The sequence below is a fragment of the Urocitellus parryii genome, chromosome 7 (genome assembly GCF_045843805.1).
Source record: "Urocitellus parryii isolate mUroPar1 chromosome 7, mUroPar1.hap1, whole genome shotgun sequence".
NCBI lineage: Eukaryota > Metazoa > Chordata > Mammalia > Rodentia > Sciuridae > Urocitellus > Urocitellus parryii.
In genome coordinates, this window is record NC_135537.1 from 93,200,182 (window position 1) to 93,226,945 (window position 26,764).

Genomic DNA, 26,764 nt, shown 5'->3' on the forward strand with positions numbered 1-26,764 from the left:
AAATGCAGTGTGAGTTTGTTCAGTATGTGATTGTCCATCATCTATCCAACAAGAAGACCCTGCTACCATGCGTGGTGGTCTGTGCCAGTACTTGGGGTATGACCAACAGACCAATTGCAGCCAAGAACCTCAGGTCTCTCTGCAAATATTAGAAAGATGTGTTTTCTTCCCACAGAGGAAGCTGGGTTTGTAAACATAAGCCTGGAGCTATAAGCATCCTGAGGTAAAGCAAGCAGATGCTCAATGGATACATACTTTCCTGTCTGTGGCCACTATGTTTGATGTTAGGGATGACCCAACAAAATGTGACATCTCCAGTTTTATATAGTAATAAAGATAAACTACTTCATCCAACTATTTTTCCACTGATTTTGACCTCTGTCATGAGCCAGCAGGTGAAATATGTAAATATTTATTTCACATTGCCAGTCTCAGTGCCAAATATTTCTACCAATTCTCTGAATACAGCTTCTCAACTACTTTGTTCAGTTACTGATTGACATCTTTCTAGATGAACAGGTGGGGCTAGAGCAGCCACACTTCTAAGCAAGTCTTTGTTTATCATGAACAACCAGGAACAGCATGGGGGGATTAACCACACATGTGGTCTGTTCACATAATTTTACCTCCCTAAGATTAGGTTCCTTTTCTGAAAAAAAAAAATGGATTTGTGATCTCTTCTATGGGAATTCATAGTGAAAATTTTCATCAATGTAACATGATTTATGAACATACTCTTGTGGTGCCCTAACACAGCAGGCACCAGTAGAACAACAACTGATTCATTTTCAAGAAACAAACTTTATATCAGTTGCTGATGACATTTGAATTTTCCTGCAACTGTATGTATTTAAGACCAAGCTATTCTCCCAAACAAAATATATGCATAAGAAATTCTCTGATTTGCAAAGATTTTGACTTCTCAGAATCCTATGTTGTCCCTGTATAAATACTGAAGTTTCAAAGGAAAAATGCTTATAATTATATAGATATTGAATTAACCCTTCCTCCTATTCAGGTAATATATTTATTGCAAAAAGCAATTTTTCACACTAAAATTACTGGATTGCAGAGTAAGACATAATTGGATATGAACAATAATCTGAGGCTATAGTGCTAACTTACGATTAAATACCATATATAAATTAAATAAGAGATTAACAATCTACTTAAATTATGACTTCTTTTAGAGCCTGTTTATTTCCTAATTTCAAAAATTTATTTGTTAATCACACTGTTTAATAGTGCAATCATAAAGGTTGATGTACTTTGTAAAAGCTGAAAGGAGTCTAACAGATTTGCAAAAGGTATTAGCCTCCCTGAAAAACGAGCATTCAGGAGTTAACGGAAAGCCAGCAAAGTTGTAAAAAGCAAATATAGAAAGAAGTGTCTATGCATAAAATATGCAGCAAGATAATAAGGTATGACATTTGGTGAACTGTAAAAGTGCAATGCTAAGTGCATATGGAAGAGAAAAACAGAGGCATTCAAAGGGCTCAAGATTTGTGATTTTATTCTGGGAAGAATATAGTAAAAATCAATGAAGAAAAAATTGAACAAAGGTATAAAAGAGATACTGTGATTTTCTGATAATGAAAGTAAAAATTGAGTATAAATTCCTTGTTTCTTCTCTAAGCCCCCTTTTCCTCTTGACCTCGACCCTCTCTGACAATATAACAGTCGCCTTCTCTGTTTATAGTGCCCTTTCTGAAATTGCAATAAAGCATACGTACAAGAAAGTGTGGAGAAATTTTTAGTTATTTTAAAATTTTACATAAATGAACTCGCATGTTAAGTATTCTTTCAGTTTAAAGAAATATGTCGGTCCTGAGACTTTCTCATATTATTACATGTTGTGTAGTTTTCATTGCTGTATATGAATATACCCAGTAGTTGGTCATTTAAGTAATCCTATTAGAAATAGTCTAGACTGGCTTTTTCTGTTCATTTCTGTTTCCAAACATACCTAGGAGGGAAGTCCTGGGTGAAGGCTTAGTGAACATTTGCCTTTAGCTTTAAAAACTGTATTGGGCAAGTTTATCCTGCTGGATGGATGCTAAGACTTGGGATTTTTATGTGTATTTTGTTTTTGATTTCTTATACATAGTGGTAAGTTATCATTGGGTTCCTCTTTTATTTATTTATTTTTATAGTTATATGCAGTAGTTGGGTTCCTCTCCACACACTCATACATGCATGGAACTTGATTTCAGTTCAGGATCCCCCCATTTTTTCCTTCCCATGCTCCCTCCCCTCTCCCATTCCCCTTCCTCTACTCTGCTAGACTTCTATTTATTTATATTTTATTGGCTCTTTTTACTTATACATAAGGTAAAGTTCCCTGTAATATATTTATGTATGTACATAATATGGTTTATTAAGAATTCATGCCACATTGTCTCCACTTTCCTACCCCTCCACTCTGCTTCTCTATCTCCTTCTTCTACACTACTCATTTTCCCTGTCTCTTTTTTTTTAATATTTATTTTTTAGTTTTAGGTGGACACAATATCTTTATTTTTATGTGGTGCTGAGAATCAAACCCAGTGCCTCACGCACACTAGATGAGAGCAGCACTACCACTTGAGCTGCAACCCCAGCCCTTCCCTGTATCTTTATGCCACCCTATCCTGAATTTGCCCCTTTACTTTATTTTACTATAGCTGCCATATATAAGAGAAAACATTCAACCTTGGCTTTCTGAGTCTGGCTTATTTCCCTTAGCATGCTGTCCTCCATATCCATCCATTTACCAGCAAATGCCACATCTCATTATTCTTCATGTCTGAGTAGAACTCCATTGTGTATATACACCATGATTTCTTAATCCTTTCATCTACTGATGGGCACCTGGGTTGATTCCACACTTTAGCTGTTGCAAATTGAAATGCTACACACATTATGGAGCCTATATCACTACAGTGTGCTGATTTTAGATCTTTGCATAAAATAGCAAGGAGTGGGATAGCTGGGTCACATGGTGGTTCCATCACTAATTTTTTGAGGAATCTCCATAATGCTTTCCAGAGTGGTTGTACTAATCTGCAGTCCCACTAAACAATGTACAAGTGTACCTTTTGCCCCACAACCTCTTCAGCTTTTGTTATTATTTGTATTCTTGTTCATTACCATTGTGACTGGGGTAAGATGAAATCTTAGGGTCGTTTTGATTTGCATTTCCCTGATGGCTAGAAATTGTAAACTTTTAAAATATTAATTTGTTGGCCATTTTTGTTTCTTCCTTTGAGAAGTATCTGCTTAGTTCTTTTGCCCATTTTCTGATTCGGTTATTTGAGTATTTTGTTGTTGTTTTTTGTTTTTTTTTTTTTTTTTTTTTTTTTTTGGTGTTAAGCTTTTTGAGTTCTTCATATTTTCTGGATACTAATTCCCTGTCAGAGGAGCAGCTGGCCAAGATTTTCTTCTATCCCTTAGGCGCTCTATCCACTGTCTGGTTTCATTTGCTCTGCAGAAGCTTTTTAATTTGATAGCATTCCATTTATTGATTCTTGTTTTTATTTCTTGAGCTTTAAGGGTCTAGATGAAATTGATGCCTATACCAATATGTTGGAGGCTTCACCCTAGGCTTTCTTCTAGCACTTGCAGGGTTTCTGGTATAATTCCTAAGTCTTTTTATCTACTTTGAGATGGCTTTTGTTCAGTGTGACAGGTATGGATCTCATTTAATTCTTCTACACATGGATATTCAGTTTTCCCAGTACCATTTATTTAAAAGGCTGTATTTTCTCCAATATATATTTTGGCACCTTTGACAAGTATCAGGTGGTTGGAAGAATTTGTTTGTCTCTGTGTCTTCTATTCTGTTCCACTGGCCACCATGTTTATTTTTAATTCAATACCATACCCTTTCTGTCTTCATTGCTCTGTAGTGTAATTGAGGATGGGTGTTGTGATATGTACTGCATCCCTCTTCTTGCTCAGAATTGCTTAGTCTTTTGGGGTCTCTTAATCTTCTAAATGAATTTGAGGATGATACTTTCTGTTTCTATGAAGAATGTAATCCATATTCTGATGAGGATTAAATTGAATCTGTATATTGTTTTTGGTAGTATGGCCATTTTGACAACATTAATTGTGCCTCTCTAAGAACGTAAGAGGTCTTTCCATCTTCTAAGGTCTTCTGCAATTTCTTTCTTCAGTGTTCTGTAGTTTTCATTATAGATCATGTTTACCTTCTTATTAGATTAATTTCCAAGGTTTTTTTTAGGTTATTGTGAATGGGATGGTTTTCCTGATTTATTTCTCAGCAGAACTGCTATTTAAGTATAGGAAAGCTAATTATTTGTGTTGATCTTGTATCCTGTTACTTTGCTAAACTGATTTATCAGATATAGAAGTCTTTTAGTATTCTGGGGAGGTCTTCAGGATAAAAGATCAGGTCCTCAAGCAAACAGAAATAGTTAATTTTTTTTTTGTACCAGGGATTGACCTTCTGAGTCACAAGAGTAACAGGCATGCACCACCATGCCTGGTGATAGTTAGACTTCTTCATTACCTATTTGAATGTATCTCTTTAATTTCCCTCTCTTGCCTGATTACTCTGGATGTTCTTTAAGAACTATATTTCAGAAAGAGTAGTGACAAAAATGGAAAATTTTACTCCATGTATGTATCACGTTTCAAAATACACTCTACTGTTCTGTATAACTAAAAAGAACTAATCATTTTTTTTAAAGGAGTGGTGAAAGTGAATATCCTTGCCTTGTCCCTACTTTTACAAGTAATTCTTTCAGTTTTTCTCTATTTAATGTGATTGTGGTTTTGGGTTTGTCATATATAACCTTTATAATGTTGAGGTAAGTTCCTTCCATTTCTACCTTCTCCAGTGCTTTTGACCTAAATGTGTGCTCAATTCTGACAAAGACCTTCTCTGCATCTATTGAGATGATCATATGATTCTTGTTCTTAATTATACTTAAGTGGTGAATTATATTGATTCATTTGCCTATGTTGAATCAACCCTGCATCCCTGTGATGGGGCCCACTTGATCAAGGTGCATTATCTTCTTCATGTGTTTTTGCATGTGTTCTTTTAATATTTTATTAAGGATTTTTCCATCTATGCTCATCAGGGCTATTGGTCTCTAGTTTTCTTTCCTTGATGTGTGTTTCTCTGGTTTTGTTATCAGGGTTATATTGGCTTCATAGAGTGTATTTTGAAGTGTTCCCTCCCTTTCAATTTCATTGAACAATTTGAGAATGACTGGTGTTGGTTCTTCTCTAAAAGTTGGTTAGAATTCAGTTGTCAATCTATTTGGTCTTGCATTTTGTTGGAAGACTTGTTCCAGGTGCTGTGGTCAAACGTGCTGGCAGGGATGGATTTTCAGTCTCCACATTTTGGGTCCTCGTGCTCCTCGCCAGCTGCTGAAATGGTGCTAGCCAGTAACCACTGGAGTGCAGATGCACTTGTGTGGCCCAGTGGGCGTCCTCAGTCTAGCCCCTAGAGGGCGCCAGCTATTATGGGATTTTTCTCCCTTAGGATCCAGAGGCTGAGTGGTCCAGGCAAAATAGTTCTGGTGGCCCCTCGGTCTCTCTGGTTCAGGCACCTCTGGGAATTTTTCTGTTGGCTTGGTAACTCTTTACTATCTCCCAGGAGCCCCCACCCTGTCTCTGTTTACAGCTGTCCAAGCCGTATGGGGACACCTCGCGGCTCCTGGGACCCTTTCCATCACCTGCCAGTGAGTTCTGTGCTGGCAGAGGCTTTGGGAGCAGTGCTTTCTTGGCTCCCGTCCTCAGGGAAAGCACTGGCTTTGGGTTGGTTCCGCTGTGACGCTTCCTTTCTCTGTCACCTTCCCCTCTCCTCTCTGGGTTCCTTTTGTATTGAGGTGTGATATAGATGCAATAAAATGCACAGCTCATCCAGCAAGTATTCAGTTGATGGTTTTTGCAACTGTTATCTGAAGAGCAATGCAGCACAGGACATTTCCATCCCTGCAGAAACCACCCCTTGCCTTTCCTATTCAGCTCCGTCTCCAACTGAAGGACTACCATCCTGATTTTGATCAATCTAGTCCTATTTTTGAACCTCAAAGAAATAAGATCCTACAGCATATCATCTGTTAAATCTGGCTTATTTTGCTCAACATGTGTTTATAGGATTCATTGATGTGTGGCTTATGTCAATGTGATTCATTTCCTTATTATTGTTAATGGTATCTCATTGTGTGACTGTAGCAAGAATTCTTATTCTACCCACTTGCTGATGAGCATTTGAATTGTTTCAAGTTTGGAGCTATGTGATACATTTGGGATGAATGTTTTCATCAATCTGTGAACATGTGCTTTTATTTATCTTGCATAAATAGCTAGAAATTCCTTTGTTGGGGGATGGATGTGTACTTACATAGGAGAAACCACCAAAGTATTTACATAACTTTACATTCCCATCAGCATTTATAGAGTTGCTCCATTTTATGGCCAACATTTAGCATTGTCATTCTTATTGGTGTCCATTAACATGGGTGAGAAATATTGTATTTTTGTGGTTCTCATTTCTCTAAGATAATTAATAATACTGTACACTTTTTCACATTCTTGTGTTTCTGATCATTCTTATGTCTCCTTTAGAGATGTTCAAAAGTGTGTGCCCTTTTGATTGGGTGTTTTGTCTTTATAACATTGGCTGATAGGAGCTCTTTATATATTACAGTGTTGACAGCCACAGCAGAAGGGGCCCCAGCAAATTTCCAGCTGCCAGCAAACTTCCAGCTGCCAGCTGATGATTGGCTCACAGCGGCCCCAGCAAACTTCTAGCTGCCAACTGATTGGCTCCTCTGCAGTGATGCTCATTGGGTTGGTTCCCCACCCTTTCAGACCACAGAGCTGCTCAATGGCTCCACCCACACGACCCAGCCAAACAGCCTCAAGAGCAGGAGGAGTGGGGGAGGTTGAGCGGCTTGTAGGAAGCCGGTGGTGGATGACAAGGAATCTGACACGGAGGAAAGAGGTGGGACCTCCAAGTTACAGGATGAACAGTGGTGAAGGTGCTGGGTGGGAACTGGTCTGACCCACGTGAGAACAAACGAAAGGCTCCTGTGACTGAGCAGAGTGAGCAAGGGGACCAGGACAGCAAGAAGCCTTCTGTGCTGAGGACAGTTTACAAAGAATTGAATAGAGGCTGCAATTTCACCAAGAGAGAGGGAGAGGCCACACTGACTCAGATGGGGTGTGCATGGGGAGAAAGGGAAGATTTGCATCTATGTTGGAGGGTTTTCCAAAGAGTGTGGGACACAGAAATCAAGTCTTACCCCAATGCTTATGGTGTGAACCAGAATGGCAGGGGCCACTGACTAAGGGAGAACAGGGAGAGAAGTAGAAGAGGAAACCAGGACCACCTTGGCACAGGTTAGGACAGAGATGGAACAGAGGCTAGAGAATCAATCTGAACCTGTGAACCCAGCACAATGTCAGGGTTAGAGAAGAAATTCTGGAGTTGAGCATGTAGATATTATTCAGAGCAAGAGAATGGGTGGAACCATATATATGAATGGAAACACAGGAAAGCCGAAGACAGAAGCCGGGTGGGCCCTGGGGCACTCCAGAATTTAGAGGGTGCAATGAGTCAGGGGTGTTTCTCAGGGCACTGAGTAGGAACAGGGTGGGCTGGGGGGAAAACAAAGTGAGTGCGATGTCAGCAAGACTAGGAGATCAGATGCATAAGGATGAGGAGAAGGCCAATCAAAGGAGAAGGACCAGGCACAGCTACTGTTCCTGGAAAGATGGAAGTCATCATGACTGGAACAAAAGTACTTGATTCTGCCAGACTGTGTCTCACTCAAGAAGGCTCAAAAAATACTGGGAAACTAATGAAGGAGAGACAGGGAATCCAGACAGCCTGTGGCACAATTCTACCATAATAGGGCAGCAGAGGAATGGGGCTTGAAGAGAGAGGGATCAAGAGGTATTTTAATAGATCCCTGGGAAGATTTTTCAGCATTTGCTGATAGAATGACTCAACATCAAGGAGGGAAAAACTGGTGATGTAGGGGAGAAAGGAGAAGATCACAGGAGGAAACAGGCCGATGGGATTCAGTGAGCAAAGGAGTCACTGGCTATGGGAACAGGAGGGAGGCCAGACAGGCTCTCCAGCCAAGATGCAGTGAGGAGATAGCGAGATGCAGAGACAGAGGATGAGCACATTCTCTCCTCAGGGAAAATGTAAAGTGAGGTCATCTGCTGAAGGTAAGGATGGGTTGGAGTTTGGAGGATGGAAGAGGAGAGAGGAAGAGAAAGGAGAAGGGAGAAGAAGGGTGTGGAACAGTTTTGGAGGTGAGGGGGGAGGAAGTTGGCTATGGCCAGGCACTGGGTGGCCAGGGTGGGCAGAGGGATTGTGGGGACACTACTTGAGGTGTGCAGCAATGAATAGAGAATGAGGCGACCAGTCAGCATGGTCCTTTGCTTTTCCCCAGCCATGTCCAGCTGCTCTGTGGCAGGTGGGCAAAGTTGGATGGAGGTTTTCAGTCATGCAACTTGGAGAGGAACAACAACAAGAGAAAGTCATGAAACTGAGCCAGGTAGAGAGGAAAATAAAGATGTGAGGGAGGGGATGGAGAGTTGAGATTAGCTAATGGACTGGAGATCCCACAGGGATCAGAGTCTGCGGGAGTGGGGGTGCCTCCCAGATGTTGGGAGTTCCTAAAAGAGAAGAAAAGGCCAAGTTCTCAAAGGAGCAATGAGGAGAAGGAGGGCACTAACCCCAACTCCAGGGCCAGTGACATGGGGTGAGGGAGTTGAGGAAAGAGGAAGCAGCTACCTCTTGAGAGGGTGGGTGAAGTCCCCAGGGTCTCCAAGGGTCAGAGCAAGAAGAAGAAGAAAGAGCAGCCAGGTAATGGACATAGAGGGGCTACTACCAGAACACCAGGGGTTAAAGATGAAGGCGTAGGACAAAGACAGACTGTGGAGGCAGCCTGAGGTTGATGGATGACCCAGAAGTCTCAGGAAATTGGTGGCAGTTGAATTAATGAATGAAGGGTGTAAGGTGTAAACGTGTCCTCAGGGAATGGTGGGATCATGTCATAGTAAGGGGTAGGGACCGTGGTAGGAGGAGAGAATGTGTCCACCGGAATCCTATGGGTTTTTCTTAGATCATCTAGAGGGTGGTGTCCATGACAGGAAGGGACAGGTTTTCCGAAACATGTGCAGGGTGGAAAATATTTTGAAAGTGTATGTACACATTAATCATATATGAGAATGACTTTAAAAAATTGTTTATATAAGATAATCTTTTATTTTGAAGGGAATGCTTGGTTGACAGCAGAAAAAAAATCCTAAATATGACCCAATGAAGGCAGCTCTTTTTATGTTGGTCTCATTTGGAATTTAGAAGGTATACCTTGGGGTTCTAAGTCATGGCTTAGGACAAAGCTTCAGTCAAATCTGAAGCAGTTTAGATTTCATGCGGCTTAAGGTACACTGCTCCCCTCTAAGTTCTTCCATATCAGGAAAATGGCCATACAAAACTGCTTATGAAGTAACCCTCAAGGAGACACACACACACACACACACATACACACACACACACACACACACACACACACATACACACACCTTTCAAATCCTTCATAATGTCCAATCCTGAAAATGCTAATGCATGACACAGATGTGACCTGGAAGGTAACTTGTCTCTGGATGATGGGATTAGCAGGCACCTGAGGGTGGTGAGAGAGGAGGTGGTAAGTGGCGGGGAGGAGAATGCCACTCTGAGCCAGACCCCTCTCACATGGCCATGCAAGAGGGCACAGAAACTCCTAGTGGAGGTGGGGAGAGGGGAGCTTAAAGAGCCGGGCTGTGGAAACCCAGTAAAGGACGTTGATTTGGGCAATTTCTGAGCCACTGCAGGGGTGCACCAGGAAGAGTAGGAAGAAGAGGGGCTCCCTCTTCCCTCTTAGTTCAAGATGCAGTAGACATTTCAATGGCTAAACTGTCTGACTTCAACTTTGCTGCATTCATCCATGCCTGGAAGGGACTTAAAATTCGGGTTCTGAATGTACCTATTTCCAAATGTCCCAGAAGCCAGGGTTAACACTGGATGCCAGACCAGGGGACAGCTGGCCTAGGATACAGATTAGGCAATGCTCCTTAAAAAGAGTTATGATGAAGAATCAGTTACTGTGAGGATGAATTTCATGGCTCTACACACCTTTTATTGTATGAAATTTTGCATAGGTCAATTAAAAAACAATGTTTGGCTTTCTAAATAAGAAAGGAAATGAAGAGATAGTTTCTTTGGGAAAGCTGTTGTTAAGTTAACCTTCTTTCCATCCCACTAGCCACTTACATAATTGTGATCAGCTAGCTACCAATCATTTCCTTCCCACTCTCATTCATGTGCCACTTGGACAGGTATCTTCAATCATTGTTTGCCTCCTTAGTCATGATTTTTCTTGTTAAAATTTTAACTCACTGTCAGCCAGAGAACTTCTTGGAGCTCTAGTACATTGGGTGCTTGGCCCTAGACCCCCCTTGCACCATCTCTCTGGCTTGCAGGGGTTAGATAAGAAAGCTCAAAGAAGAAAACCAGACAATTCAGAATAGGCACAGTAACCAGGGAAGGGCAGTTAATTCTCAATATTGACGATAAGGAACGTTTCCAACATCTGTGGCTCAGCAGAATCACCCAAAAGTTGTGCCCTCCGGCTCAAGACCCAGCTAAGCTGTCAAAAATGTAATATGATATCTGCGCCTCAAATTGGTTTTTATTTTTAACACATTAAACTTAAAACTGGAAGCTGTTAAATGGTTCAAAGTAGATAGAGATGGAAATCTAAAGAGGAGTTCAAAGCCATTGAACTTTTAAATTGCCACCAGGAATCATCTGATTTTCTTTATTGTACCCCTTTACTGTCTTTCCACCAGTTTCAGCTTCTGTTTCAAAGTTTATGATGTGTTTCTTTATGAAATTTATCATTCCCCAAAGCTGGGATCTACCCCACTGGCATTTTCAAGGGTGTGGAGTGCCCAAGTGTCAAGTTCATGCACACTCCACAGCCTCAAAAACCATTGGGTGTTCACAGTGGGTCTAGGCAGCCGTTACTCTATTCGATTTCACAGAACTTGAATATGTTTAGGTCCCTAAACTTATAATACTCTCCATATTATATTTATTGAGCACCCAGTAAACATTTCAAGCAAAATGTTATTACTGGAGAGATTTCTTCCATTTATAGAGTGTGGACAAAGGGTCTAAGTGGCTTTCAGACTGTTGAGGATAACACATTAGCCCACAGCTTCTTACTCTGGAAATTCTGTGTGACATTCAATTCAACTGTGCAAGGGATGAGCTAGAGCAGTCTGTCAAGGCTCAAAACTATTATCAGGAATATGCTTCCCCTACTCAGGGTGTTACCCTGGGGGCCCTGGTAACAGGGCCCTGTATCTGATGAGGTGGGATTAGACATCTACAAGGGGTCAGCCCCGTCCTCTCAGTATATATATACAGTATATATATATATATATATATATATATATATATATATATATATATATATATATTAAACACAGCTTCAGTTCCTTACCGGATCTTGAAAATAATTTTGATGCATTATTATATCTGCACATCTGGCCCCAGATTGGTGCTGATTCCAAATATATCTCTCAGGGCAGCCTCTCAGCTCCTCCATCTCCATTGCTTCTTGCATCCTGCAGCTCAGAAAACACCAGTTCTTGCTCACAGCCTCACAGACAGTTCTCTATCCTCAAACCCCTTAGGAGCACCAGGAGAAAAGGATGAGAAGGGAGGGCATATCACATTTCCTGTTAGATGTGCTCCAGTTTCTTTCAAGACTGGGTACAGCCACTCACAACTACCAGAATGTGCCCACTAACCTGAAGGGGCTGCTTCCTGAATGTGTCACATTAACATTACTGGGAGGGAAAAAGGATGACAGTCACATTCCTGTCAATAACATGATCTTGTTGATAGAGCATGTCACTAAGAGGGATGGGGTGGGGAAAATATAGGGGAGACAGGATGTGAAGCACCTATGTGGGATTAGGTACACAGTCCCACTTGGCCCTAGGGAGCAGAGAACATACTGTTACTACCAACAGCCAGAACTCACTCTGAGAACAGAATTGTCAGGGGTATCATCAACATTAACTTCCCTGATTGTCCACCAGGCCACCTTTCACCCCAGCCCAAGGGGGTCTCTAAAGTGTGTCTTCTTCCAGAAGGTGAAGTCAGAGGGCATCAAATAAGTAACTCAAAACCCCTTTCCTGCCACTTTTCATCTCACTAGTGAGGATTTGGTATATAATCCCTTTTCTCTCTGCCTGATTGCCAAATCCTCTAAACCTACATTCTAGCAGCCCTTGAAATATTTGCTCTTCTTTGTAAACTCTTTGTTGTGTGGATGGAGCCAACTTCTTTCCCTGGGGCCTCTTCTCCTCCTCCATCTGGTCCTTCTCCATCCTTTCTCACTCATCTGCCCATGAGTGAGTTCTGGCTGTTTGACTTCAAAACATAGAAGTCAGATTTAGCCAATCTTTCCTTGTAATCAAGAACATCTCTGACTCAAGACACAAGTTTTTGTAAAAAGTGAACCATGACCGTGGACAAGTTTTTTATTTCTACTGGGGGCATGAGGTGGACTCTGGCTCAGAGACTAGGACACCTGTGGCTTGTGTGCAGTCACTGGCCTTTTCTTCCCGGGTTTGTAAACAGCTCTGGAACTTCCTCAATCTGGTAAGATTTATTTGGCCTCAAAACAAGGATTTCTCAGTGGGCATACAGAAACTATTTGATGCTGAAGTAACAAATACAAGTTTTTCCCCTTAGGTGTCCTTGAAGGCTCTACAGCCCATAAAGCTTGTCAATTCTAATTTTCTTTGAGTGACTTGAGACACAAAGAAAAGTATGGTGAAAATCCTTTGGGCTTTTAGCAACCCAAGACCATCTACTAGTCCACCTCATTGCTTATTCTTGTCACTTACACTCACACACAAGATTTCTTCTTCAGGGACCTGTTTCTCAAATGAAAGTTAAAACATAAATTGTTGCTATCCCTCTGCAAGAGGCAACCAGCTAAGACATTAGTCTCACATGTGAAAAACTTGATTTTTCAAAATGGTGCCCATTTCCAGTCATTTTTATCTGTACATACCTATTAATGTAATCACATTAAGCAGAGAAAGAAAATATTCCAAATTAGTGGTAGTTATACATTGTCCTTATTTCAATAAAAGGTTATTAAATAGAAAAAAAATGGAAGCAGAATACTCCCATGCATAGTCCCAGTAATTGAAGACCCAGGAAATTTTGCATATCAGTGAAACCTTCCACTTCTCTTGGCTTTAATAAAATAAGCTTCCATGTATTTTTAAGGTAAACTGTTTGTTAAAGATTCATTTAAGCTAATTCCATCAACAATTCAAAAACCCATTAAAGTTAAATATTTAAACTAAATTTTAAGTGCCAAAAGTGAGTATTTGCAGTTTAATGCAGTAATAAATATCACCTGACATGACAGCACCTTTTAGTAGCTAGTTTCAGCTCTGCTGTTTCTAATGAAATTTAATTAAATTGATTTGGATACTTAAAGGTTCAGTATATATGACGATCTCCTGTAGTGACATCTTTTCAAAAAGACTCTGTAAATTCATTTTGTGAATTCAATTTAATTCAGTTGGCCTAATCTTAAAGAACCCACTTTACCAAGAATATTTGACAGGTTGGAAAGAAATGTATATAATTTAGTTGAAGAAAGTAATATCATTGTTAACTGCCCCAAATTAATCATTTATACCAATAGTATGGGGGAGAGGAGAGCTTGGGAAGTTGAAACAAGACCAAATTAGTCCTTTTGACTTCCCTGCTGTCATTTTTGAGACTTTAACCCAAAGATGTGACATGGAAGGTCTTTAACTCTATCCTCTGTGTTCCAATCAATACTGCAAAGTTGAACTTGGGATGCAACTGAACGAAGTCCTGCCTTCAGGTTCACAAACCTGGGCTTATTTTTACCATAGTAAAACAATCAAGAAATAATGATTGAAAAGAATTGTCTTTATGAAATTGGGGAAAGGCAAGCCAATATGGATGTGTTCACTTTGGGAAACTAGAAGAGAGTCAAAGACATAGTAGGTATTCAACAGGTCCCAAATCTGAGGTCTCTGCAGAATGCCCCACAGTGGACAGGGAAGGAGTCACTGAATGCACCCCTGCCATGCCTAAGCTCCCAGGTAGCTACAATGGAGGTTTATTTAATCAGCACACAGAACCACCTAACAGTTGGCTTCTGATGAAATTTAATTAAATTGAGGTGTGAATAGAGAAAGAGACAGGCATAGATCCTGATGAGAAATGGGGGAGGAATGAGTATCTAAAAATGGCCATAGCAATAGCTTCTTGCAAAAATGACCCATGGAAGAAAAGTCTAGTCTTGGTAACAACAATGCCATGCATGACATAAAAATACATCTCAGAAGCCAGTTGAAGTCAACTGGTAACTGCTGTAGAACCCTTTGCAATGAGAGGTAAGCATAATGGGATCTTCCAAAAATGTGCTTTGATAAAAACTGGGCACCGAGAGTCAAGGAGTTTGGTGTTGATATGTACAGAACATGCACATTATGGGTATAAACATGTCAGTAACCTTTTAAAAAAATCTCCACCTTGTAATAGAAACACTAAGTTTTGGTTAGGTTTCCAGGTAGAGAGATCTGCCCACATGATTTAGAGCTGGTGGCATGTCTCCAAAAGGAGGCACATGTTCTGGTTCATTTCCAGTTGTCTCTTATGTGGACAGACTGAGGGTCAACGTGAACACTGAAGATGAGGTTGACACTCTAGAGGTGAAGACAGCGGGTGAGGATAAGGCAAACCCTGACTCCAAGAGGTGTTATTTCACGGTTTGACTATTACATTCAGACTTTCATGTGAGAGGGTATGGGGCTGAGTAATGGGCCCCAAAGATGTCTTTTTCTTAATTCCAGAACCTGTGAATAGACTACCTTAAATGGCAAAAAGTACTCTGAAGGTATGATTAAGATCTCAAAGGACAAGGTCAATCTGAGGATGCCAGGGCCACTGTAACCACCACGTCCTTCCTCATGAGAGATTCAGGAGGTGAGAGCTGGGGAAGGCAATATGGTGCTCAATGGAAGCAGAGAGAGGGACTCAAAGATGCTTTGTTGCTGATGTTGAAGATGGAGGATGAGGCCACCAGCCCAGACATGCAGGCCACCTCCAGGAACTGGAGGACATAAGGAAGGTGACTCTCTGGAGAATGTAAAGAGGGAGTGCATCCCTGCCAACACTTTGATTTCAGCCCAGCGAACCTATTTTGGATTTCTGGCTTCTAGAACTGCAAGATCACTTATGTTTGGTATTTTTAACTTTTTTGGTGGTAATTTGTTAGTGTTGCAGTAGGAAGTAAATCCAGAGGGTGATCCATTTCAAACTCCCTTTGAGTCATGTTTGTTCAACATAATGACTTAGCATTATAAAAACTTGTAGATAATTACAGACCTGACAGGGTACTGTGGCCTGTGTTAATATGATTTTCCACACTGTCTCCATGGCCCCACATTCTCTAATTACAGTTCTAGAGCATTTGTTCAGAACTGCAACAGTGTCAGACCAAATAGGCTTCTACAGTATTAGCATGTGACCCACTTTCATATGGTCTAAGATTAGGAGAGGAATTTTCTAGAGGGTGGAGGAGAGTCACTTCATGAAGGTGGCCAGTGGCTGAGTATTCCTCACACACCATTTCCTAAAATCCAGGGGATAAACTTCTTAAAGAGCTTGACCATGGGCTCCCTGGAGTTTGGGTGTTGCCAGAGCTGGTGTCTTGAGTAACATTGGCAGGATGATTTGGGGTCAGAGGCAAATTGACCATGTAGCACAAGAAGCTTAAATTTTACATCCTCCCACTGCATGGGCTCCTTCGGAGGATGGTACATAATTTTATAATCATAAAGTTACTCTTCTTTTTAAACAGGACTTCCAAAACTATGTTATCTACAGGAACGCAGAATTTGTATCTAACCAGTCTATATACAGTAAAGAAGCAGAAGCCTGAGGCTGATGCATAATTCTGAGCAGTTGGAGGAGGCTGGGCCCAGGCAAGGCAGCAGACAGAAGGCTCTCAGCAGCAGGTGGCACTTCTCCATAAACCAACCACTGCCCTCATGAGAGAAGGAGCTAGCCGGTGGACATCTCCCACAGCCCAAGTGCACCAAAGCAGGATATAACTGCATTGGTCAGGTTGGATTTCCTCACTGTGGCTTCCTTTCCCACTTGGTCTAACCTCATTGTTGGCACTGGGAAGGGTAAAGACACAGCTTGTGAGAGAGGGAGGGAGAAAGGGAGGGTGTGGGGAGCATGAGCACACTCAGCCAAGTTGAGGTTCTCATAGATGACACCCCGAAATCTATTGGGATCCACTGAAGATGGAGTGGGTAAGGTTGATGTGATCACCCAAAGTAAGCCACAAGAATGCACGTACACTGTACGTTTACGTTAAACTTCCTGAGTTTTCTAGTTACTGATGCAATTATTTTTTTCTGTCTTTTGTCTGTAGGGTATTTTTGTCATGAGTGATGCTCTGTAATAAAGTGGTATTATAGGGGAAATGTTTAATTTGGGCACTGCTATGTGGATTTCCCTGACTTGGGGACCTGTCCTAGCAATAGCTATAACTTAGTTACTTCTCATTTAGCAACTGCCATGTGCATTAATTTCCACTTTTGCACAACTGATTTTTGCTTCTGTTCCCATTTGTGCCTTTGTTTTTGGACAGATATCATATGATGAGTGCCTGAGAATTCTCTCTGAAAGGTCAGGGGACCTCATGAAGAAAGACCTTCATTTTCAATAGAAACATCAACAAGTAAATGCCCAGATTTATGGAGTAGAAAGTACCATGGGTGAGTTTAACTTCAGCCTTTTCATTTTCTACTCTAACTTCATATCAAGCAGTTTGGAAAAGAAAACACTAGAGGAACTACAATTGTGAACTTTGAGGGATCCAGCCTTGGGGTTGTTTTAGAATCTGGCTAGAAGTCCTTGTGTTTTTCCAGTCATCTCTTGGAGAGGAATTTTCCAGCACTGCTGAAACATTAAAAAATTCCTGGTGAATGGGTTCCCTGATAAAATGATGGCTCTGCATTTAGTGGTTTAATTTACTTCTACAGAGGACTTAGTGCTTTTCCATGACTATCTGAGATACCCAGAGAATAAAATCCATTAATTCTCAAAATGGTACATACCAAAGGAAGTATTAAAGTATGTCTCACCCTTCTTACTGCAAAGCTTAAGGATCACAATTTAGAATTTTAACTTTGTTGTGTTTTTTCCTTGATGATATTTCAAAATAGATTTCTGATTTTCATCACAAACTAGGATTGTTCTTCAAATGCCCAGCAGACCAGGCTGATGAAGGGATGTCAGACATGAGCCATTAACTTCAATTTGCAAGGACAGGACTCTTGGCTCATTTATGTGCAGTGGTCAGCCTTGAACAGGCAGAGGAGGCCACACAAGGGCTGGGTTAACTCTCCCACCTGCTGTGGTGTGGACGCTGGAGGAGACCTGTAGGCATTCCCTTACCTATCCATAATTACTTATTGATTTATTGTTTTGTCAGTGCAATGGTGGTAAAAGCCAATGAAATGAATACCAGCAAAGGAAGAAAAGAGAGTCCTGTGTGAGACAGGCTGTGAAGGGCATGGATTTCACTTATATCAAAGCTCATTATTCACTGGCTGAATGGAATGTGCAATCTGAGAGTCTGTATTCCCTGACAATAAAGGTAAGGGCATCTAAATATTAGCTTTATGTTTTGTTTCTCACATCAAAATGGCAATAGCAAATACAATATTGCTATTCAGAGAAACATGACCTTACCCAGTTTCCAGGACAGGCAGCTTGGCATTTCGGGAGAAAGCAACTCATTGTGCACAATGCTGACATTTCACTGGGGAAGGGGCATGATCCTAAAATCCTCACGCCTGGAATAATCTGATTTCTAACCCCAGTGATTGTCAACAAGAGTTTGATTCTGATTTTGAGTGATCTTGGATTTGATCTCTGCATTTATGTGCTAAGGGTTTAATTCTTACAGAGAGGCTGAGTAAATGTTGTTCTCTTTGAAGCACTTTGAGTTTCTTGGAACACATGAGTCTCAATAACAGAAGGCTAAATGTTGGAAAAAAATCATCTGCCACTTGGCAACAGGGACTGGCCTGTCTCTTCCATGATAACACAATAGTTTGTTTCAAAGGCTTAAACATTTTTCTAGGAAGCATTTCATGGAGAAGCAAGGGATTGGAAGAACAAAGGTGATGTCTCCACATACTGCTTGCCCTCTCAGCACCCAATGCTCACAGGCATTTTTACTCTGGTGTGGGGCTGACTGATACTACTTCCAGTTGATCTCAGATGTACCAGTATATGTTTTGGAAGGCAGAACAGAGTTCATTGTACCTGAAGCTCCATGACTGCCCTGTAAATCAGTTACCCTGAGGCGGGTCCCCATGGAATCACACAAGAGGGCACAGATGGCTTGGGTAGGTAGGGCTACTGGAGCTTCCCAAAACTGTGGCTGAGTGGCCCCAGCTAAGTCCCACTGAGACTCCAAGACCAGTTAGTGAATGTTGTGGCTTGAGGAGAGCAAAACACTGCTGTGTGGAGCTGAAATCTGACCAGTTTAGGGAGGAATCACACACCAAAAAGATGTCATGGAAAGTGACAAGTGGCTGGCAAATTAGCCTAGAGCCTCCCCACCACCAGGCAGGAATGATTCACTGGTGAAACATTCACGTACACTGGTTGTCATTCTTCAGTTATTTTGCTTCAACATGACAGTGAATATGAGTTCTTATTTGCATTTTTAATAATCAAACAATAGCATAGTTCTATTTTACCAAAATAGAAGGAAGACTTTGATCCAAAACATAAAATCTATATGCTAAATCTTTTTCAAATATCTGTCCAGATTTAACAGAAGCTCAGAATTTTAGGCCAGTGAAAAATACTCTGTATGATGCTATCATGAGAGATACCTGCCATTATATATCTGTTCAAAATCAGAGAATACCAGAGAATACACAATAACAAGGGTGAATCCTAATGCAGTCTATGAATTTTATGTGACTATGATTTGTTAGTACAAGTGCACTGACTATAACAATTGCCATTCTGGTGGGGGATGCACATGTAGTGCAAGGGGTATATGAGAAATCTCTACACCTTCTTCTTAATTTTGCCTAAATTTAAAATTGCTTTAAATAAAGAATTCAAAAAATGTATTTAAGAGAAAATAGTAAACTTCGTGAAAGAACAACAACAAAATCTGAGACCAAGTGCTAAATATGCTTACATTTTTTAAGAGTCTGCTATATAAATAATACTTTGAAAGTAAAGAGGGCCATGTAAAATATAAAACCAAAGTCTGCCACTGAATTTGTATTCTGGAAGGCTAAATAAATTGATTATAGTCCTACAGCCTCATGAGGACCAACAAAACAGAGATCCATATTGGCTGGGGGTGAGATAAATGTCAAGTTTCTATGCCATTAAACTGTGAGTTGTATCTTTTTATATTCTGGTATCCAAGAGTGGAGTTTTGAATTTTGGGAAACAGAATAATCGAAGTAGTTGAGATAAACTATGAACTATAGTTTTAAATATGTCAAAAACATCTGTTTTTGCTTAAGACATAATTATGCTTACTTTCATTTATTTCATTTTCTGCATTTCTATTTTCTAGCACATATGAATAAAATCTCTTTCAGGCAGTACTTCTTAATTTTGACTGGTATCTATTTTTGATATTCCTTAATTCAACACTGTTAATTAGGAATGAATACTAATTGTCCCAGAGCTGGGCACAAACACCATTGCAATTTCCATGGAGAAATCACTTGCAACATAAGTTCAGTGTGTGAATTCTTCCACATAAATATTTGAACCCAAAATGAAATTATTTTCTAATAAAAATACAAATACAGCTTAGGCTGTAACATTTTAGCTGTAGGTTCAAAGTATTCCTAATACTTGAAAGTTATTCTTTCAAAGTATGAATTTAATCAATTTTATTCATTCAAACTAATCTGCTGTGTAATTATTTCAGATTAGTAAGGAATGACCTTACTTCAGAGCTAAGGAGAGGTCAGAAACATTATTTTCAAGGAAGGTGGTACAAAAAATGTAGGGAGAATGAAGATTTAGATGGGCTAATTGGAAGGAATATGGACTTGGGAAGGCTTTGGAGGATGGTGGAGATGGAGAGTGATCTGCAAACCCGCTCAGCTGTAGTGGTGGTAAGAGCTGGCAGGAAGCAAGGAAGAGATACAGAGAGAAGCCACGGCCACTCTTGAAATGACTCAGGGGCTTTGCTGACATATTTTGACTCTGTCCTGAGGACCGCAGTGGCCACGGAATGGTGTGGCTGCAAGGAGACATGAATTCAGATTTGCTCTTTAGAAAATTCACACTGACTGCCCTTTGGAGAATTTGCTGGTGAGGAGTAAGACTGAAATAAGAAGCTTTGTTGGGAGACTGGATCCAAAATCCAGAGAAAGGAGACAACTGTTCATGAGAGGGCAGAAGCAGATATCTGGGGTTTGCTGGTGGATTGGATGCTGATCTGGGACGAAAGAAGAGAATCAGGGAGATACAGTTTAGCTGTGCTGCTCTTCAACTGGGGTTGGGAGGCAAGAAGGGGAGCTGACTCCAGGAGAAGCAGGCCTGTCTGGGATCTGATTCAGGGAGATTCTGCAGATGCTGCATATGAGCACGTTTTCTAGCAGGGGGCTAGAGATTCAGAAAGCAACTTGGGCTAGAGAAATAGACTGGAGAGGACACAACATTTGTTGATAATTGAATCAATGAGAAAAGTTATGATAACCCAGGAAGAAGTTGTGCATGATATGAGAAAATTCCAAGCATCAGGTCCTTGAGGATGTCAAAATTCAAGAAATGAACAGGGAGGAGCCCATAAAGGGTGGCGAAGGTGGGATGGGGATCCTGAGGCCTTATGGGAAATAGATTGTCCTAGTACTTATGAGAAGACTGTTTTTGTGAATGACACTATTTTGCCACAATGTGTTCAAACTAGAAGCACAAAGGATCACAGCAGAGGCTCTGACTAAGGAAACTGGTTGGCTTGCACTTGTGAATTATTTAACCCTAGACCTCACCATGATCCCCAATCTAACATGAGTCTTCAGCATACTTGATCTTCCCCTCTACCCCCATACTAATTCATCACTAATGTGGAATGGAAGCATACCAAATACTTCTGGAACAACTTATGCTGTCATGTTATAAAACCCTGTTTGTGGTTTGTTTTACCTAAACCTCACCATGCAAAGTTTTCCCTGTTGGGACTCTGGTCAATATGGATGGCCAACGGAGATGCTTAGGAGACAGATTGTGGGAAGAGGGCACCTTTCCAGTGTCTAAGGACAGGAGGAGACTGTAGAAGAACCAAAGGGGAAATAAGCCATAAAAATGTTTGTGGAAATGAATAGTGATGGTGACAATGACAAAATAAAATCCTCAGCTTCAAAACTCCAAGATGGGAGGGACAACATTTGTCAGCAAAATGGCATGAACAAGTGTTTTGGATCAGCAGCAACAATGTCCATGGGCACATGAGTTCCCAGTGTACAGGGCCCTTTGGTGACTACTGTTACTGCACCTGAGATAATCAGCAACCCAGCAAGGAAGGTGCTACACTTTTCCTCCATATGTGAGGACACTGAGATTGGGGCTAGGTAGAGGATACATGCTTGGTCTCTGTGGAAGCTGGAGAGGTTTTAGATGCAGGGATTGAGGAATGCTAATATCTCTGATTCTTAAAGCAGAAGGAAGGCAGTGAGTTGTGGAGGTCCAGGCCTCCAAACTTCCAGGACCCTGAGGGCATGTCCAGTCACCTAGAGAGAAGATTCTGCTTGTAGAACTGCCATAGGGCATTTGAAGAAGTCATTTAGTTTTCTGGAGAGTGTCAGCATCGTCTGGGAAGGAATGGCCTGGTAGAGATGGAGGTCAGCTTCAAAACCATGAAGGCCAACACAGAGAAGAAAAATGAGACTTGCTTAGTATGGCTTTAGAAAAAAAAATTGCAGATAAAGAGATCAGTGCTTAAAGTAAGCAAGAAGTTCTGGCTCTCATGGTCACCCTCAAATGAAATAACATGTCTCATTAGGTTATACTGGCAATTGTCATTAAAGATATTTGAACAAAACAAAATGACTGCTGGAGCCAAGATGGCCTTCCTTCTCCTGTCATGGCTGCCCACGTCTCCTGCCACACTGTACAGCTGGATGTGGCTACAGAGCTGAGATCTAGCCCCAGGGGCAAGAGCAGGAGTTTGGCAGTTTCTCCACTGCTTGCCCACCTTTCTCCCTCTCCTGCCCAGACAGGCAAGGACCACTTGTTGGCCCTAGGCCACTGTCTGACCAGGCGCAGTTCTGTGAGAGTTCCATGAAAGATGTCTGTTTAGATGAAGCTTCTGAAGTTCTGAGTCACTCTGTTAGAATGACATAGGTCCCAACAAATTGAATTATTTCTTGATGATCTGACAGATTATTGCAGTATTTACACAAGGACAGGTACCAGTGGTTTCCCCAACTCTATATTCTTTCTCCCACTAGTCCAGTCATTCCAACAGTCCCCAACCATGGTCAAATGTAAGCACCTCATGTTGTCAGTGACATTCTAAGTTTCTGGAAAACCAAGCTCTTATGAATTCCTGCTCATCTTTGCTCCCACCTGCAGACAGTTCCTGGGGCTAACAGCCACCAAGATAACACAGGTGGCAAAGACGTTTTGCAGATTTATTTGTGGCTAGCTAAACTTAAAGACTTCAAAAATGTGACATAGTATTTATCTTGCATGTCATAAGGTTCTTGCAATGGTGTATTTTCCCTTTGGGGAACAAACCCAAAAGGTCAGGTATTACTCAGGTAGAGGGACAGAGAATACAAATGTGTTTGGGCTCCAAACATAGGAATTAACAACACTCAGCCTGAAGGATATTCCAGGCCAATAGTCCTCTAAGAGGTAAATAATAAAGTAGACAAGATAGAACTAAAAGTCCCTGGCCTCTGTGCCTGGGTTTAAGAGAAGATGTCAGTGACAGATGGGTCTGTGTTCTGTCCCCGACATACTTGGCTGTCATTCCAATTTCCATCTCCTGTCATAGTTTTCCTCTGGCCATGACTCCCTTACCTCTCACCTCCTAATTATGCATACTGTAAACATTCTTCAAGACTTTGCTCTATAATTTTCCTTCCCTTAATTCATGCTTTAAAGCCTGAAATATATAATTCAGGATCTAACAAAATTTCCAGTAATTGTTCCATCTTTCATTTTTACTCACAGTGGCTACATCCATATCTTAAGTTTCCTTTGGAAGTCTTCCTTTGCTCAGCCCATAAGAGGTGTTTAATAAATAAATCTGAAGTGTGGGTAGTTAAAATATATGAATCTGACCTTTTTCTGATTATATGGAAATTGTCAATGAAGAACAAGAGAGATCACTTCCCTGATGATTAAAACACTTCATGAGGATAAATGAGCTTCGTTTTCTCACCCAAAGACATTTCAAATGGAGAGATTTTTGAATTTTGAGCTTTGCTATTAACAGCATCTATGACATTGAGCACCAAGGTCCTTATTTCATTTCACAACTTCATAATTTGGAAGTGATTAACAACAGCTTTTTCTCAGCATCTTTAAATCATGGGTCAGCTAAAAATATTATCATTTATTTCTCTACCCCATCTTTCTTGAATTTTCCCAGATGAAGCACATTTTAAACTTTCTTTAGCTCTTGAATTTAAGGTCCATTAAATTCCTGTCAACACATTCTTATTTTCAAAGAAATAGAAAGACAATTACACTTTTTGAACTGTACTACCAACAAAGAAAAAATTAAGGTGAAAACTCATACTACTATTTAACAAATAGTGTATAGAATCTTTAAAAGCTGTTCCCCTCCAGTGCACAAAAGCATGAGCAGGTGCATTTCAGCACAGAGGATCCCAGGGAAAGTGATTTATTTGAGGCAGTAATATTTCTTTGAGCTTCTGGAACCACTGACTCAGAACCACCAGCCTCGTTCTAATTTATAACATGTTCTTCATGTCTGGCTGCCTGGTTAGCCCAAGGACTCCTACCTGGGAGAGATGTCTGTCTCCTGGAGGAGCCCAAGGAGAAACTCAGAAGGGATTCTGGGACCTGAATTTTAAGCAAAAGAGAACAGAATCCAAAACATTTGCTCCTCCTAACATGCAAAATACTAAGAAAATGATTCAATTAATCTTCAACACTCAACAATTAATTTTGTTATCTGTGATTTAACTTTGACACACCACCTCTTGGGGAATAGGACAACTTTGAAAGAAAAATAAATAAGCTAAACTTTATCAATTTAAAGTGCAAAGTAATGGATACTTAAGGGAAGTAGGAAGGCCCTGAGGAAATCTAGAAATAGAATCTAACTTATTAGAGCTAGTTATTAAATATTTACTTTTCCCCATTGGTTTAGAAAAACACAAAATTCTTTACGGGCAAGATGGGTCTCACTCCCCACAAGAGACCCTTACTGATTCCCCACATCCCGGCCCAAGGAGCTGGTTTCATGGCAAGGCTGTTGGGCGCAAAGGAGGTAGTGATATCTTTTGCTCTCTCCCCTCTCCACACTGCCAAACAGGTGCTTTGTGCAGTAGCCATGGAAGCCCCTGTGCCCTGCCCCAGCCCCATATGATCCAGGCACTGCTTTCTTCCTGTATATCCATGTTCTCTACTCCCATTCACTAGCTCAAATTTTAACTACCCACATTTGCTTGGCAAAACAACAACTTATGGGAGATATTGTTAAAGTATTCTCCCTACTAAAAAAGAAAGAATGAAAAAGTATCCTCTATATAGAAGCATTTGGAAATGAGGTATAGAACCAAAATCTCTAGATGTGGCATTTTTGTCTATTCAGGTTTAATTTCGAATCATTTTGTGGGTAAAGAATTCTTCAGAGGCACGATATGAATTCTTACTACCTTGCACAGGTGTACAGACCAAGTGCCCCAAGGGCCAAGCCCCTCTGAGTTCTCCGGTGGACACTGGGACCATTGTCTCCTTCCCTCTGGGTACTAAAGTGGTGAGGTTCTTAGGGCCAAGGGGAGGGGCCACACTGCTGGGACTGAGTTCACATCCATGTTCCTTGGCTGTGACACTTGACTGCCTGAATTGCTTTTTGTAATTTTTTCTGCCTTCTTTCCAAAATTGCTTGTTGAAACTTGTCAATAATTCCCCTCCCCCTCAAAAAAATCCTTGAGTTCATTATATTTTAGTCTACTGCAGACTGCAAAAGTGTAGGAAGATAGGTCTATTTTCTTCATTATGTAAGGTGATTTAGCATAATTAAAAATATTACATATTTCAAAATAGGTGGAAGAGAGAACCTTGAGTTTTCTCACCATAAAGTAATTATAAATATTTCAGATGATGGATAAGCTAATTTCCTGAATTGATTATTACATTATGTATACATGTATTGCAACTTCATACTGTACTCAACAAATACATATAATTACTATGCATTAACTAAAAATCTTTTAAAAAATCACAATCACTTAGGGAAACAAACAAACTAAAAACAACTTTGGATAAGACTCTTTGAGTGTGGCTCTGTCCACTCCCAAAGGTTCATGGATCTTGGTGAGTATTGAGGGGACACATATTGGTCCTGTTTTTGCAACTTCATTGATGATCTTGTTTCAGTAGAATTTTGGCTATTGAGGCTGTTGGCCTAGTGCTGTCCATATCTGAGGTGCCTTTTGTTATGGCCAAATATTTATCCAAATCCAAAGCCTGTGTGAAGCTCCTGAGTCAAGTAGGTAAAGCAAACCTTACCTTTTTGTACAGACTTCTCAGATCTCAGAACTGCCACATGCTGTTTAGGACCTGAGATGCAGCCTTGACCACTTTTGGAGAGTGTCTGATAAAGGAAAGACAGGAAATGCAATCAGAGTGGTAACTGGGCTTGCACTGACCCTGACATGTCAGGAAAGGTCAAAATAGACGTCCTCCCAGCTTTGCTGACTATTTTCTTCTCTGCCTGGGGATTGCAAAGGATTTTTGTACCAGTCCTCATCCGTGGTCTCATCACTCATCCACTAGGATGACTGGTAGGAAGAAATTACAATTTGGCAAAGAGTTTTTAAAAATGCAAACACAGGAACAGTTACATGTAGTCAGAATGCAGAATTAGTGTTTGACTACAAAATGGAATAGAAAGAAAATAAACAGTGATCAGAAAGGAGAAGCTTCAGGAGTTTTGATGGCAGTTTTGTGGAACACCTGGTAATAAGAGAACAGTGTCCCACTGGGGCATGAGAGCGTACCAGCGTTGACTACACACTTGCTGTGGCCATCCACAAAAGATTGGCAGTGAATGCTGAAGTGGGCAGACTCTGACATGGGTGTAGAGGAATACATTTGTCTAAGAATCTATAAAGCCTTACCTGCACTTCAAGTTCTGGCCTCTGGACCATAGTGCAGAGGGAGAAACAGAAATGTTTAGACAGGAAGTTGATAACTGCTGTTCAAAGTCATGCCTTTGAAATATCTATGACAATATAACTAGATATTTTGATTTAGGTTCAGGGCCAATCTGAATCTCAAAATACAAACTAGATTAATAAATTCCTGTCAATTTAATTCAATTGAATTCTTGGAAGTCACTTTGACCTGTGGTCATGGAAGCTACTCAGGAATTAATCCAAGTTAATCCAC

The 26,764-nt window shown here is 40.7% G+C and overlaps 1 pseudogene; it reads right to left on the reverse strand.

The window, feature by feature from the left end:
- LOC144256048 (carnosine N-methyltransferase-like) overlaps positions 1–26,523 on the reverse strand; it is a 68,272-nt pseudogene extending 41,749 nt beyond the window's left edge.
- Positions 26,524–26,764: the final 241 nt, after the last annotated feature.